Source organism: Sus scrofa, chromosome Y (assembly GCF_054392235.1).
Source record: "Sus scrofa isolate SSC_HxYL_T2T_F1_AM1 chromosome Y, Sscrofa_HxYL_maternal_Yorkshire_Landrace_v2.0, whole genome shotgun sequence".
Classification (NCBI taxonomy): domain Eukaryota; kingdom Metazoa; phylum Chordata; class Mammalia; order Artiodactyla; family Suidae; genus Sus; species Sus scrofa.
In genome coordinates this window covers 8,092,465-8,107,947 of record NC_139402.1, presented here as the reverse complement: position 1 = coordinate 8,107,947, position 15,483 = coordinate 8,092,465, and the positions used below count along the sequence as shown (strand labels likewise).

The 15,483-nt window shown below is 44.0% G+C and overlaps 1 long non-coding RNA gene across 2 annotated transcripts in view; it reads right to left on the bottom strand.

Annotated features, from left to right (window-relative positions):
- The window catches only part of LOC146394347 (uncharacterized), a 311,186-nt gene that overhangs the window by 87,005 nt on the left and 208,698 nt on the right, over positions 1 to 15,483 (bottom strand). The window contains exon 4 of one of the 2 annotated variants that reach the window (XR_014836117.1): positions 1,534 to 1,638. The exons of the other annotated variant lie outside the window; for it this stretch is intronic. This is a non-coding gene — a long non-coding RNA (uncharacterized LOC146394347). Of the gene's footprint in view, positions 1 to 1,533; positions 1,639 to 15,483 lie in introns of those variants that run through there. 2 annotated transcript variants of the gene reach the window in all.

Here is a 15,483-nt window from a genome sequence, read left to right as displayed (position 1 = left end):
CTTCTAGAACTGTCTAGATGGCATTATATAGGGATCCTGTCCTCTTAACATTTAAGACTATCTCAGGTAGAGTATGTGGCTAACATGCTATTCATATTTTTGGATGCCGTAAAGCAAAGAAAGTTACCAACAGTGATGGATCACACAAGAGCGACAATGAGAAAAATACAAAGCAAAAAAATAAACTCCAAGTTCTCTTGTGGCGCAGCCAGTTAAGGATGCAGCATTGTAAGTGCAGCATTTCGACGTCCTGCTGGGGTGCAGTGTTGATTCCTGGCCTGGAAACTTCCACATGCTGTGGGTGCTGCCAAAACACCCCAAAGAACAAAAAATGAAATATGTGACCTCTCCTGATGTCGGCAAGCTGCTTGCTGGAGGTTGTTCTCAGGAGGGCCACGTTCCTTTGCATGGGGTCACTCAATAGTGTCACAGCTTTGCAAAGCTGAGAGCTGGGTTGTTGCCATGAAAATCAAAGTGCAGCAGGGAGCGAGGTTGGGTGAATGCAACCTCATTTCAAGGATGACGAAAGGCATCCACAACCCACTTGTACGTAGTCATGGTCCCTTAAGAATGAAATAAAAAATAGACTTTCCTTCATTATGTTCATATGTATTTTCTTCATGTTGACTGAAATGTTGGCATACAGACTCTTCTTAAAGTGTTAGGACCCAAAGAGTTAGATCTTTCTGGTGGCCTGGAGGCGTCATGAAGAAATAGCCGGGTTCATAAAGGGCCCATGACGTGAGGAAGACTGCAAACCCCTGGCCCAGCCTGGACCACCACAAGACAGGCAAGTTCAGCTTGACTGCCCTGTCCTGTCCGTTTCATTGAGCATAAACCTTGCTTGGTTTCCGTTGCCCAAGAAATCTCTCCTTCACAATCCCATGGACATAAGTTTTTTTCAAAAGTTGCCTTTTGGGAAAAACAACTTTGATATTGAGAAGCTACTCCAGTAAAAGCAATAACTGTCTCTGTGCCTGAGTCAGGATGACCAAAGGGAGATCAAATCTCCATCCCTAAGAGTGCCCGTCATGATTTGCTGGGTTAAGAACCTGACTAGTATCTATGAGGATGCGGGTTTGATCACTGGCCTCGCTCAGTGATTTAAAGATTCAGCGTGACCACACGCTGAGACACAGGTCACAGATGTGTCTCGGCTCAAATCCTGGGTTGCCATGGATGCGGCATAGGCCAGCAGTTGCAGCTCCCATTCGACCCCTTGCCTGGGAACATCCCTAGGCCTCAGGTGCTGCCCTAAAACAACAACAACAAACAGATCAAAACAGACCTAACTCTATTTCTCCCGAAAAATCTGAGTCTCCGCCTTGTGTTCCGATGCTTTGCACCAGCTCCCAGACCTGCTGAGAGAAGCTGGAGACAGGGACCATCCTTCCCCTCTGAAGCTACAGCTGCTATTCGGGAGCTCAGAGCCGTGGGTCACAAAATCATCTGCATGGTTGGAAAGTACGGCTGGTCTACTCACGAGACATTTTTGGGCACCAACCTGTACTGATCTTCTTTGTTCCAAACTCACGGCGTGGGCACTGTTCTCCTGTCTTGATTATCATCTTCACCTCTTCATTTCTCATTTTCTGCACTGTTATTACGAGGCTGGTCTAAAGACCCTTTGCGGACACTCTGTGACAAATACCCATAGATTAATTGTTGTTATTTGCCTCTGGCAAGACAATAAAGGCTATTTTCATGCAGAAAGCATTTTCTGGTTCAGTGCTTCTGGCCTGTTTGCTGTTCCCAAATTCTCTACTTGAGAGATGAGAATGATACTAATAATTTAGCTGACAAAAAAACAAAAAAAATTTGCACTGCTATGGATTTCTCTATTTTTATATTCTTCAGCAAACGGAGGCTTTATCTTGTGTCTAAATGGTACTAAAAATAAAAGCTTGCTCAAGGCCATATATGTTTTGAAAAATAAATCACACCATGGTACTACAGGGGGATCAGAATGTGGGCACTGAGGTATACGGGATGATTGGCCAGAGGGGACCTGGCTGGATGGCACAGAGCACTCTACCCAATATTCTGTGATCATCCACACGGAAACACATCTGAAGAAGAATGAATGTGTGTATATATACAATTGAATCACTTTGTTGTGCAGCAGAAATGATCATAACCTTGTAAATCAAGTATATTTCAATAAAACTTTAACAAAAGTGGTGGTACATCTATACAATGGAATAGTACTCAGCCAGAAAAAAAGGAATGAAATCATGCCATTTGCAGCAACATGGATGCAACTAGAGAGTCTCATTCTAAGTGAAGTAGGTCAGAAAGAAAAAAAAACAAACACTATACAATATCACTAAAATGTGGAATCTAAAATATGGCACAGGTGAACCCATCTACAGAATAGGAACAGACCCGCAGACATAGAGAACAGACTCATGGTTGCCAAGGGGGAGGGAGTGGGATGGATGGGGGAGTTTGGGGTTCGGAGGTGCAAACGATGACATTTCAAACGGATAAGTGATGAGGTCCTGCTGTACAGCACAGGGAACTGTATCAAATCAACTGGGACTGACCATGATGGATAATCATATTAAAAAAGTATGTATATACATTGTGACACAGTCACTCTTCCATAAACAGAAATCAGCACAGCACTGTCAATCAACTATTCTTTATTTTTAAAAAACAAAAAGAAATTAAAAAATAAGTTACAGATAGCAAGGAGATGGGAAATCAATGCTTCCATCTTCTGAAGGTAACACAGGGGATGGGCATATGTACACTGAGGACTGGATTTAAAATCATGGATTGAATATAAAACCATGAACAGGCTGACACTTGCTGCCCACTGCCTTTTAAGAATCCGGGCTGTGACCCCATGATGGCTCACAAGACAACGTTCTGGATGTTTGCCAAGTTCCGTCTCAGGGGTAAACAGAGTTTCCCTGAATTCCAGATGCTGTCCCATCTATGACCTTGGGATTCACGTCTTACAACTGAGCTTCTTATTCCTGAGCTGAGCAGACCCCCCTGGAGCCCTCGTTCTCCTAGGTGATTCTTTTCTGTTTCTCTGGATTTGTGAAAACTTTCCTACATCCTGTCTCTTTTGTCCTTGGAGGATCTGGGAGGAATGTCTTGGAGGATCCCAGGGACATTCCCGAGGCAAAGGTAGCGTTTCTAAATTATGACCCTATTGCTGAGATCCCTGAGCAGTTGAGAGGCTTTTCAGGCGGCCCTATGAATGATTATCACCTGCCCACAGTGCCCTGAGCACAGGCCTCCTTCCCTGGTGAGTCACCGGACATCTCGGAAGCTCTCTGCTCAGCTTCATTCATTTCATGTTGCCCTAACCCCAGGATCTCATGGAGAAACGGTGAACAGACTCTATTGCCTGGAAGAAGCTCTTTGCCCTTCTGCAGTTAAACCACCAGTCCATCTTGGATGTGGCAGGGGTCCCAGCCTCCCAGCCAGTGTCTGGACCCCATGCAGGCAGCTGGCCATTTTTCACCTCTGAAGACGGTACCATAAAATGCAGTGACATCTACGTCCCCACCTTGCCTTTTACTCCAATGGCATCTGAGGTATGGGGAGTGGCTTCCAGATCAGAGCAACGGAACACTCGGCAAAAATGACGATTTCCGATTTCCGTGTTGAAAAAAGAAATGTCCCCGTCGGCTAAGCCCACTGGAGGGAGAATATTCTGGACTGGTTCATACTGTGCACTAATCAATAATGCCTATAATTCTGTGAAGTTTAATGGAGGAACTCCCAAAGCTGACCCTTGGTCACCTACAGGAGCCCTTAATTAGCATCTTCCTTCAAAGCAATGGGGAAAGCTGGGGTCGTTATCACCCCACCCCCCAAGGAGAAGTCTAATTAAAATATTGAGCCTGTTTAAGCATTCCTGTGCATTTTGCATTAAGACAGACACAGCTTGAGGCTGCTTTCCAATAGCAGAAGTAATAGGTGTTAGTGAAAAAGATAAGCTTTCTCCATTCTCTCGTTATTTTGGATTTGTGTTCTAACAAAATGGGATTGTACACATTTGATTAAGTTAAACTGATAAGTGGGTTGTGGTAATTGCCTCAAAATGAATGGAGATAAGGAAAAAAGGGAAGAATATCCCCAACTAAATGGCATGTTAAACACAGGCTCTTCGGTCTTGAAAAAATCAGGTATTTATCTGCTGCCAACCACAAAGTTAAAAAAAAAAGCACACTGACTGCTTCTCCCCATTCCAAGGATGGAGACAAGGTTATCATACATTATATGTTTATATAAGAGGGCTTAAATTTTTATATAAGAGTTAGGGGTATAACTTAATAAAAAACATTGTCAAGAACATACGGCCATCCAGTAACTATTTGTCAAGTTAAGTGATCCTCAAAGGGGAATGGTCTTCCTGCCAGGAGACACTGACCACATCTGGAGGCTTTTTTTTTTTTTTTTTTTTTGGTCACAATGGAGTGGAAAGATGCCACTGGCATCTTAGGTGAAAAGAACAGGAACACGGCTAAACATTCTTCAACACACAGAGCTGGACCCCCTTAGCCCCTACAAGAAACAAGCCCCTTTGCCGCCAATATCCCTAGTGTGATGTGTGAGCAATCCTTCTCTAAATCAACTTACGCATTTTCTAGTGTTAGGTATTCCGTATGAACCAGGCATGACACTTAGACTCTTGATTAATTTTTAAATGGCCTCGTGTAATGCTCACAGCTTTTCTCTGAGGTGGTGCCCCATTTTTATCGGAGGAGAAAACGGAGAATGAATTCAGAGACTTATTTACATTAGTTAGAAACAGAGGGAGCCGCGCTTCCTGTTCAAATTCAGAGTGCCAAGGACTCAACACACATACATAATGAGATTCTCTTAGAAGAAAAGGACTTGGAAGAAAACTTGGTCCAGAGAATGGATAGATGACAAAAACCTCACTTAAACGAAACGCATAAAGGACAGGATGTGAGACGTGAGGAGAGAGAGAATCAGATGACATGTGAGGAACACGTAAATAACTCAACTTGCAGTCTCGGTTAGGCTACAATGGGCAACTATAATTACAAGCCATGATACTCTAGAAGGGCCAGTGGATGGGTTCCACCCTTTGTCAAATGTATGAAGGAAGAAGTACTGATCTTGCGGAAGGAAACTCGAGGAAATTTATAGTTTTATTTCCGTGCCTGCTGAAGGACCGCGTGCAGTGTTTTCCCAAGCCTGTCAGTGCTGACCTTTTGTCAAGGGGGTAATCCTTGTTGAGGGGATATTTGGCCGAATCCCTGACCTCTATCCACTGGATGCTGGTAGGACCCCTCTCAATTCTGGCAGCCCCAAATGTCCCCTGAAATGGCCAAAAGTCCCCAGGAGGGAAGGTAGCCCTAAACTGAAAACACTGCTCTAATGTCTATCTTGGGAATCAAAGATAAATGCTTGACAGTCCTTCAAAAAGATTTTCATAGATTGTCCCTTTGAAGCTCTCATCACGACTCAGCCCAGGTCTAATCAGAAACTGTGTTTTTTCTTTTAATTTTATTGGAGTTTAGTTGACTGAACAATGTTGTATTCATTTCAGGGGTGCAGCAAAGTGAATCAGATATCCATAAACATATACCTGTTTTTTTTTTCATACACGTTATTTCAGATTAGTAAATAGAATTCCATGTGCTATACAGTAGGTCCTTGTTAGTAATTTGTTTTATATATATAGTACTGTGTATACGTGAGTCCCAAATTCTTAATTTATGTCTCCCTTGGTTCATTTCCCCTTTGGTAACCATAAGTTTGTTTTTGAAATCTGCGAGTATGTTTCTGTTTGATAAGTAGGTTATTTTGTATCCCTTTCACTAGATTCCACACCTAAGTGATATCATACGGAATTTGTCTCTCTGATGTACCTCACTCTGTATGCTCATCTCTCGGTCTATGCATGTTGAGGAATTTTATCTTTATGCACCACTGGTGGCCCATCCAACACCGAAATTAATTTTGCCAAAACACACGAAGTTCTGTTGGCTGGACATCCATTGGCGTCGCTCAGTCCCAGCTATGGAGCTATGAAATCATTTCATGGAAATTATTTTCTCAGGGTACCAGGCTGATATATAACTAGATGAGACTTGTCAAGTGTGGAAACTTACTGTTCAGGGCCAGTTCTGATATTAAGACACAAAGTTCTGCTATCAAGACACGCCGAAAGGGTGTAAGATTCGGGGTGATGATATTTTTGTTACTGAAGAGTGAGACCAAGCAACGCAGGAAGCCGCTGGGTCCCAAGGGAATTCCAGGAGTGGCTGGCCATGGGTCCCCAGGGGAGCATGTATGTTTTAAGTATCAAATCCTTCCTCAAGATCTCGAAATCAGGGAATTCCCATTGTGGCTCAGAGGTACTCAGCCCAACGAGCATCCATGAGGTTGTGGTTTGATTCCTGCCCTCGCTCAGTTGGTTAATGATCCTGCGTTGCTGTGAGCTGTGGTGTAGGCTGGCAGCTGTAGCTCTGATTCAGCCCCTAGCCTGGGAACCTCCACTTGCTGCAAATGCAGACCAAAAAAGTAAAAAAAAAAAAAAAAAAAAAGATCTCCAAATCAATGGTATGTGAGACTTTGTTTCCCTTCTCTGCTGTCCATGCTTATTCCCAAGTCATCTAGTCTAGGATTTTCCTGCAATTTATCCCCAAAGAGCATGGTGTTGGCCCAAGCAAGCCAAAGCTCAGTGTGATCCAGACGTGGAGTGAGCAGGGAGGTATCCCTTAGCATCGGTCGGCTTTGCCAAAAAGAAATTTAGTTGGCACCCCCTTGTGTACAAATTGTACAACCCAGAGTCTGAGGTGCATCGTTCTCTCTGCTGTGCTGTAACCATTTCAGAAAGACTCCCATGCATTTCAGAAGAGGCATCTACCTAAGGTAGCGGCATGCGTGGGCAAAAGAGAAAACAGTTATATTTCTCATGTGTTCTTAGCACAGTGTTTTCTTCCCCCTTTTTTTTTCTTTTCTCTTCTGCATTTTAGAGCGGCTCCTGAGGCATATGGAGCGTCCCAGGCTAAGAGTCAAATCAGAGCTACAGCTGCTGGCGTACACCACAGCCACAGCAATGCAGGATCTGAGACACATCTGAGATCGGAGACACCACAGCTCATGGCACTACTGGAACCCCGACCCACTGAGCGAGGACAAGGATCAAACCCGCATCCTCATGGATACGAGTCGGATTCATTTCCGCTGCGCCACCACGAGGCCTCCAGCACAATATTTCAAAAGGCAATTCTAGATATGAGACTTGGGTTTGTAACTTATTTCCCAGCTTCTTCCTCAATCCAAAATTTATAGGATGATCTCAAGTTTTAGCACTTGAAAAATAGCTGCCGTAATCGGTTCATTTTCCGTCAGCTTTCTTCTTTTTGAACTGCATCACAAATAAGTATGTTTTATGGCCCTGAACGTCAAGCAGGTTTTAAAAGTCATTTAGGGATATACTCCAGTTACGTTTGGGATCAAATGTTGATGAACAGCCCACTCTGTCTCTCTGCCCAGGAGAACCCACTACGTTTGGAGGCTGGACGGTGGCGACAGAATGGGAACAAGAACAAAGTCAATAATCAGGAGCCAAAGTAACCATGCTCGATCATGGCTCAAAGATGCTCTGCTAGGAAATGTAGCACATTCATGAGTCTCACGACAAAGGCAAGGTCAACGACAAGGTCAAAATTACTATATTCCCATGAATAAGAAGGGCAGTAGATGGAAATGCATAAAAATGCCCTGCTCATCAAGGATGAAAAGATGGTACATAATGGAGCCAGCCAACAATGTCAGACACACACATTTTAAGTCAGCTTGACAGATGGTATGCCCTCCATGTCTGGGTCTTATTTTCTCCATGCCACTGAGAATCGACTAACTAGGTTATGGAAGAGGAAGAATGTATAAAAAGTGAACTTGGTGACCTCATGAGATCACACTCTCAAGGCTGCTGGCAAGCCCTGCTGTAAAGACAGACCGGCTCAAAGTGAAGTTTGCGATGTAAGCCTCTCTAAACATCATCTGGCCTTCGGGAGAAACTGAGGCCGAGAAGCTCAACTCCTGTGATGACATCGCAAAAAAAAGGCAACTGCAATGCTCCACCAAGACATATATGCAACCCACCTTTGGGGATTTGGACAGCTGTGTCACGGCACACTACAAATAGCACGTCAGAGAGAATGTGTCCTTAGATGATGAACACCACACAATAAAATGAATGCATGATTCTGAAAACCCACTGATGCACACCCAACCCATGGAGGTGCACCAGGCACCTGACTAAGGTGGGGGCACTACCCCAGGAGTCTTTTCCACCTGGCTCAAGATCAAGAATATCAGAGTTCCCATCATGGCTCAGTGGAAACGAATCTGATTACCAGCCATGAGGACGCAGGTTTGATCCCTGGCTTCATGCAGTGGGTTAAGGATCCGGCGTTGCCACGAGCTGTGGTATAGGTCACAGATGCAGCTTGGATCTGGCGTGGCTGTGGCCAGCAGCTACAGCTCCAATTTAACCCCTAGGCTAGGAATTTACATATGCTGTGGATGCAGCCCTAAAATGACAAAAAAAAAAAAAAAAAAGATCGGAGTTCCCATTGTGGCTCAGTGGTTAACGAATCCGACTAGGAACCATGAGGTTGTGGGTTTGATCCCTGGCCTTGCTCAGTGGGTTAAGGATCCAGCGTTGCTGTGAGCTGTGGCATAGGTCACAGACACGGCTCAGATCTGGCGTTGCTGTGGCTGTGGCATAGGCTGGCGGCTACAGCTCTGATTAGACCCTTAGCCTGGGAACCTCCACGTGCCACATGAGTGGCCCTAGAAAAGGCAAAACGAAAAAAAAAAAAAAGAAGAAGAATATTGTACATATTGGAATTCCCATTGTGGCTCAGCAGGTTAAAAACATGACATAGTGTCCATGAGGTTACGGGTTTGATCCCTGGCCTCAATCAGTGGGTTAAGGACCTGGCATTGCAGCAAGTAGTGGTGTAGGTTGTAGATGTGGCTTGGATCCAGCATTACAATGGCTGTGATGTAGCCCTGCAGCTGCACTTCTGATTCGATTCCTACCCTAAGAACTTCTATATGCTGCAGATGTGGCCATAAAATGAAAACAAACAAAAAGAGAATCTCATAAATATTATTTTTATGCCAATTGAGAGAATTGGCTCAGAAGATGAGAATTCCTCACAAGCAGCCAGCCAGGGCTTTGCAAATCAAAGCTATGTCTTCTAGTTAGGTTCTGGGAGAGGCTAAATGTCTCAGGAAATTTGACGGAGTGTGTTCACAAGTATTTGTCACTTGGCCCAAGAGAAATCCTCTATAAGACAAAGAGGTCTGGGGTTTCTCAGAGCAGCAAAGCAAAACCTGTATATCACATTACAAAAGGATGCCTGGGAGTTCCCATCGTGGTGCAGTGGAAAAGAATCCTACTAGGAACCACAAGGTTGTGGGTTCAATCCCTGGCCTCGCTCAGTGCATTAAGGATCTGGTGTTGCTGTAGCTCTGGCACAGGCCAGCAGCTGTAGCTCCGATCAGACCCCTAGCCTGGGAACCTCCATATGCTGTGGGTGCAGCCCTAAAAAACAACAAACAAACAAACAACAAACACAAAGGGATGCCTGTTTGTGGATTAAATTACACGTGACCATTTTGCCACGATTCTGTAAGTCTGCTAGTGCCTCCATCTCTGTCCTGTTTTTGAGGTACGCGTTCAGGTAAGAAGCTTGGCCGCTGTCCAAAAGATGCCCAGCATACAATATTTTAGGAATACCAACAGAGAGAGAGAGGAAATATTACAAACCGAAGAAAGCGCTCTTACAGAAGTCTGGGTCTCTGATAAGAGTATCAGTGTTAAGTATAACGGATGGACAGTTTTATATGGAGAGGGGGTGCTTTGCCATGCCACCGAGGAGGAATCTCAGGAAAAAAAAAAAAAAAGATTTACATGGTGCCCACAATTGCTACAAAGTCTTTCTCCTCATTGAAATTTAGTGGCCTGGAAACAAAACTAACTCCAAATATGATTTATAAGCAGATGCAAAGGATTCCACTTAGAATAGACAAGAATGAGGTCCTACTGTCCAGCACAGAGAACTGTATCCAATCTCTTGGGATAGATCATGATGAAAGATAATATAAGAAAGGGAACATATACATATGTATATATATATGACTGGGTCCCTATGCTGTACAGCAGAAATTGGCACAACATTGTAAATCAACTGTTCTTTAATAAATTAAAGAAAGGAAGGCAGGAGCTAAGATGGTTAAATGATTCCACAGCGAACATATTTTCACCTGTTCACCTGGATCCACAGATTAGGTTTTTCTTTTCCACATCAGGAGAATCTTAAGTATGATTTGAGCACTCAAATGTCATGCCAAACATTCACTCAACTTCTTTTTTTTTTCTTTTTGCATCTGCACCTGTGGCATTTCCCAGACTAGAGGTTGAATTTGGAACTGCAGCTGCAGGTCTGCACCATAGCCACAGCCACGTGGGAGCTGAGAGGCATCTGCAATCTACACAGCAACGTTCGGCAACACTGGGTTCTTAACTCACAGAGCAAGGCCAGAGACTGAACCCACGTCCTCCTGGATACTAGTCAGGTTCTTAACCCACTGAGCCACAACGGGAACTCCTTCTTCAACTTCTCAAAGTTGTATTTAATCCCTTCAACTGTAAACTCAGTTGCTGATGCAAACCTTCTGAAGCAAAACACTGCAATCTCAGGAGAGTAACAACAGTGAAAATGGAGCCACTTCCTTCAAAACTAGGCCTTCGGACTTCGAGCAACTTCATGCTTCTGAGAGATCTTGGAGGGAAGGCCAGTGCCTTGGAGAAATCACTGTCCATCGCTCCACGGTTGGATAAATAAGTCTGTCCTCAGAGATCTTGCACTCTCTGTGGAAGACGAACTGTCCAAACCCATGGGAGGCCAAGTCCTTGGAGAGCTTCAAGTAGATGAAAGACATGATGGAGAGGGCAGTCTTTGGCTGCGAAGACCTGCTCTCTATTTCCCCACTTCAAACGTTTTCTATCACAACGCTCTATCCAATTTTATGAGGAATAATAGGGGATTTTAAAAGTAGAAGAGGAAAAAAAGGCCCCAGCTAAAATTCTTTTTTTTCTTTTTCTTTTATTCTTTTTTTTTAGAGGCTTACCGTGAATCATGTGCTGTAACAGATAAGATTAACCATGACAGGAATAGACCATTGCCCAAGGTTCTGTAAGTTAGTACAGGTCTTTCAAAAACTGATTTGGAAATATGAATTCCAATGGATAAAATCCTAGAGCCTTTGATTCAGTGTTCATATTTGTAGGAACCCATCCTAAGCGTATCCAGAACATAAGAAAAGCTATTGGGAAAGGATATTCCTACGGCCAAAACTGCCAGCACACACGAATCATGGAAGATACATTTGGTGGGACATTTTTTAGACAAGGTAGCCACGTAAAAACGTTGTGCCTGGAAGCTTGACGGCTGCCCCTCCCATCCCTGCCTGGGTGGTAATATCACGCCTGCAGAGCATGTCGGAAAACATGGGGAGTATGTCCTAGATTACACATCACCCTGAGGCCTCCAAGGGGAGGCTACAGTGGGTCCTAACGGCTCGTCTGTGCTTCTAGCCAAAAGCCAGTCACTAGTGAATGAGAAGAAATAAAACCCATCCCTGGAAACCAAGGCAAAGGCGTCAGACATTCTTCTCTTAGAGGATTCTTCTGCACGGTCTCCACTCTCTCCTGGAGCTCGGAGGAACCACTCTGGCCATTGTGAGCATGAACAGACCCTGGACATGATGCCCAAAGGAGCACAGAAGACAGCTCCCAGCGCCCAGGCAGGGAAGGTTTACAGTGTGCACCTCCCTCTGAGCCAGACCTTAAGAAAGTAAAAGCCTGGACTGTACGACACAGGGAACACAGCCAACACTTTACAATAACCATAAATGGACTATAATCTATAAAAGTCTTGACTCATTATGCTCTACACCTGAAACTAATATAATATTGTAAGCCACCTACACCTCAATTAGAAAGAAGGAAGGAAAGATGGAAGGAAGCAAGACGAAAGAAAGAAAGAAAGAAAGAAAGAAAGAAAGAAAAAGAAAGAAAGAAAGAAAAAAAGAAAGAAAGAAAGGAAGAAAGAAAGAACGAACGAACAAAAGAAAGAGAAAAGAAAGAAAAGGAAATGGAAGTCTTCCCGTCCATCCACTGCCATGCATGTTAACAACAGGTCACCAAGAACAGGGGACAAGAGATGACCTCTTGAAAACAGATCAGAAGAAAGTGCATTTCATTTTGGGGGGGACCGAGTCAAACATAGGAATAAAGTTCAGCCTCATACCCAGAGCCAAAAGTTCCACTCAAGAGGAAAGGAGGGGAGAACATTTTCACAGGAGTTTTTTTTTTTTTTTTTTTTTTAACGTTTTCATCTTAACATTTTAACATTTTCATTAGAAAATGACACAGGCTGCCTGATCTAAAATAATGAGTTCCTAAAGAAACAAACAAGAAAACGAATGGCTGAGAGTGGAATAAGCTTGCTAAAGACATTCTTGTAACAGGAGAAAAGGAGATAAAAGCTAAAAATGGAAAGGTAGGAGATGAGGAAGACAGCACCTGCAGTTGAGTTTACCGGGCATCCTTCTAGACATGTAATTGCACAAACACATGTAGGAGGTATTACGGTACTGTGGAAATCAGTTCAACTGGGCTATGCACGTCATTCTTCATCTTGCTCTTTTACAACTGTGCTTGAAAGGTCACTAACACACCAGAGTGAAAAGCGGTAGAAAACCAATTTATGCGTGATGAAGAACTTGACCTTGAGTCTTGACTCCCTGGGTTGAAATTCTAACCCCTCCATTGAGAGACCTGGGGTAAATTCCTTCAGTGTGATATCCGTCGGTCTGCTCTTTGTAAAATGAGTACAAACTATCACTGGCCTTCAAGTGTGAGTAGAGGATTGTGTGTTTTAACATAGGTGAGAAAGTGGAACAGTGTTACCTGACAAATGTGATGCCATTGGCAACAGTTGCCAATTTATTCTCTTTCACAACAGCATGAATTGTATAGAAGTCACTCAGCAATTACCCAATAGATGAATATTTCATAATCTTTTGTGCCCTCATTGCACCATGCTTCCTTGGGCATTTTTTATAAAATCTTTCTTCATTTGTTCCAAATGCCCAACAACATTTAATGTGCACACCTGGTGTCAAGTGCATTAACTCTGAGGAAATGTGAAATATTTAAAGGAGACCTTAGACTGGTAACGAGGTTGGCTATCTGATTACATGTAAACTAATGATGACGATAAGGACACTGACAAATAATGACACGTGTCAAGCTCTCCAGAGGTATACCTAATTCATCTGAAATCCATGTACAGGTGGCACCACCATGAACAGGAAACTCTTTAGAAAGCACTTAGGATGCATTCATTTTTTGTTTAAAATTAAAAGGAAATACCTGCCTATCATATTAATTTAAAACATATTTGTATCTTGTAGAGCCCTCAATTGTACATATGTGTGCCTATTAACTCATTTTCTGGATTAAGGTTTCTATGATGATATATATTCTATTTCCTCTCTCATGTTCCTGTAGCACCCGAAGACAGTGACCTGCATCCATAAAAAGGCAACATAATTGTAATTATACTCATCAGCATAGTGGGTTAAATAGAAAACAAGAATCATATGTGAAAATACCTTTCTCTTTCTTTCCTTCCTTCCTTCCTTTTTTTCTTTCCTTCCTTCCCTTTTCTTTTTTCCTTCCTTTCCTTTCCTTTCCTTCCTTCCTTCCTTTCCTCCCTCACTCCCTCCATCTCTTCCTTCCTTCGTTCTTTCTTTCCTGTCGTTTTCTAGGGCCAAACCCGGGGCATATGGCAGTTCCCAGGCTAGGGGTGGAATCAGAGCTTCAGCTGCCTGCCTACACCTACCCCACAGCTCATGGCAACGCTGGATCCCCGACCCACTGAGCAAGGCCAGGGATCAAACCTGCATCCTCATGGATACTAGTGGGATTCATTTCCACTGTGCCATAATGGGAACTCCCCCTGGGCCTGCTTTTTTTTTTTTTTTAGAGTCACACCCAAGGCATATGGAAGTTCCCAGGCTAGGGGCTGAATTGGAGCTGCAGCTGACAGCCCACACCACAGCCCAGAGACCACACCTCAGCCCACAGCCACAGCCATGCGAGATATGAGCCACATCTGTGCCCTACACCATAGCTCACAGTTTCGCTTCCACTGTGCCACAATGGGAGCTCCTGAATATACTTTTTAATACAAAAGTCCTCAGCCGGTGGTCCAAAGTTTCTGCCCCTCATTGGGTTCCTATCCCTGAACAGTGCTTTTAAAAACAGAATTAGGTGCCAGCATCCAAAAACTGAAATAGTCAGAAGGGGGGTGGCTTCTCTGAGCACATCATCTGAGAGTCTGCAAATGACATTTTGCAGACATCCCCTGCGTGAGGGTCCATAGTGGCAGCTGACAGCCCCTGCCCTCTCAGAGGAGGCTTCCCTTTCTGGTTCAACCAAACAACCCTAAGGTTCTCCATCTCGGGTCTTATCTGCAGACATCTGAGATTCTGTCTTCTGGGCTGGGAGGTGTCTGCCATGCGACTGAGGGCTTCACATCCATTCTTTAATTTTCTCCACAAGATCCTCTGAATAGACGCCTTTGAAATAAGCATTGTTCGAATGAGATTCGAACGTAGGTCTCTTTGATGTCAGAGCTGAGACCCTCAACCTCTCTGCTGCTTTGCCTCCCCTCGGCCCAAATACTCATGAACGCTGAGTGGGTACCACCACAGTCGTGCCTCTGCGTCTCTGAAAATCCTCCCCCACCCCCGCCACCAGATGGTCTCTGCCTATGACTGTCCTTGCTCTACAGCCAGATGTCTTTCTCTTAGTCGAGGTGAGAGTAGCTAGGTCTGTCTGTCTGTCATCCTTGTATCTTCAGCTCTCCATTCTGCATCTCTCCATCCTGTTTTCGTCTCCCCATCCTTCTTCCCCTGCTCTTTCCAACACTTCCCCCCTGCACCCCCCCCCCCACGTTCTTTGCTCTTCACTCTGTCTTCCTCGTCCATCTGTTTTGGTCCAAAATGCAGAAATAAAAATTTCCTAGTAGTTTCCCGTTTTTATGGAGAGATAATTGGCATCCATCACGGTGCGTGATTTCAGGCGTCCAGGATGATGGTACAATTTAGATGTACTGGGAAATGCAAACAATAGATGCAGCAAACATCCATCATCTCTTTATGTTTTTAAATGATGTTTTGTGCATATGCCCCTTTCTGTCTGCTTTACAGCACACACGTCTTGCCTGAAGAAGTGGTTACACTGAAGAGTTTTCTCTCTTAAATACTGGTGGCCCTTGATAGCAAACCCTCAAGTCACCTCATCCTCTGCAAACTCTAGCTTCTGTCTCAACTACATCTACGTGAGCAAGAACATGTGAAATGTGACCCTGGCAGGATAGTCAAGTCCCA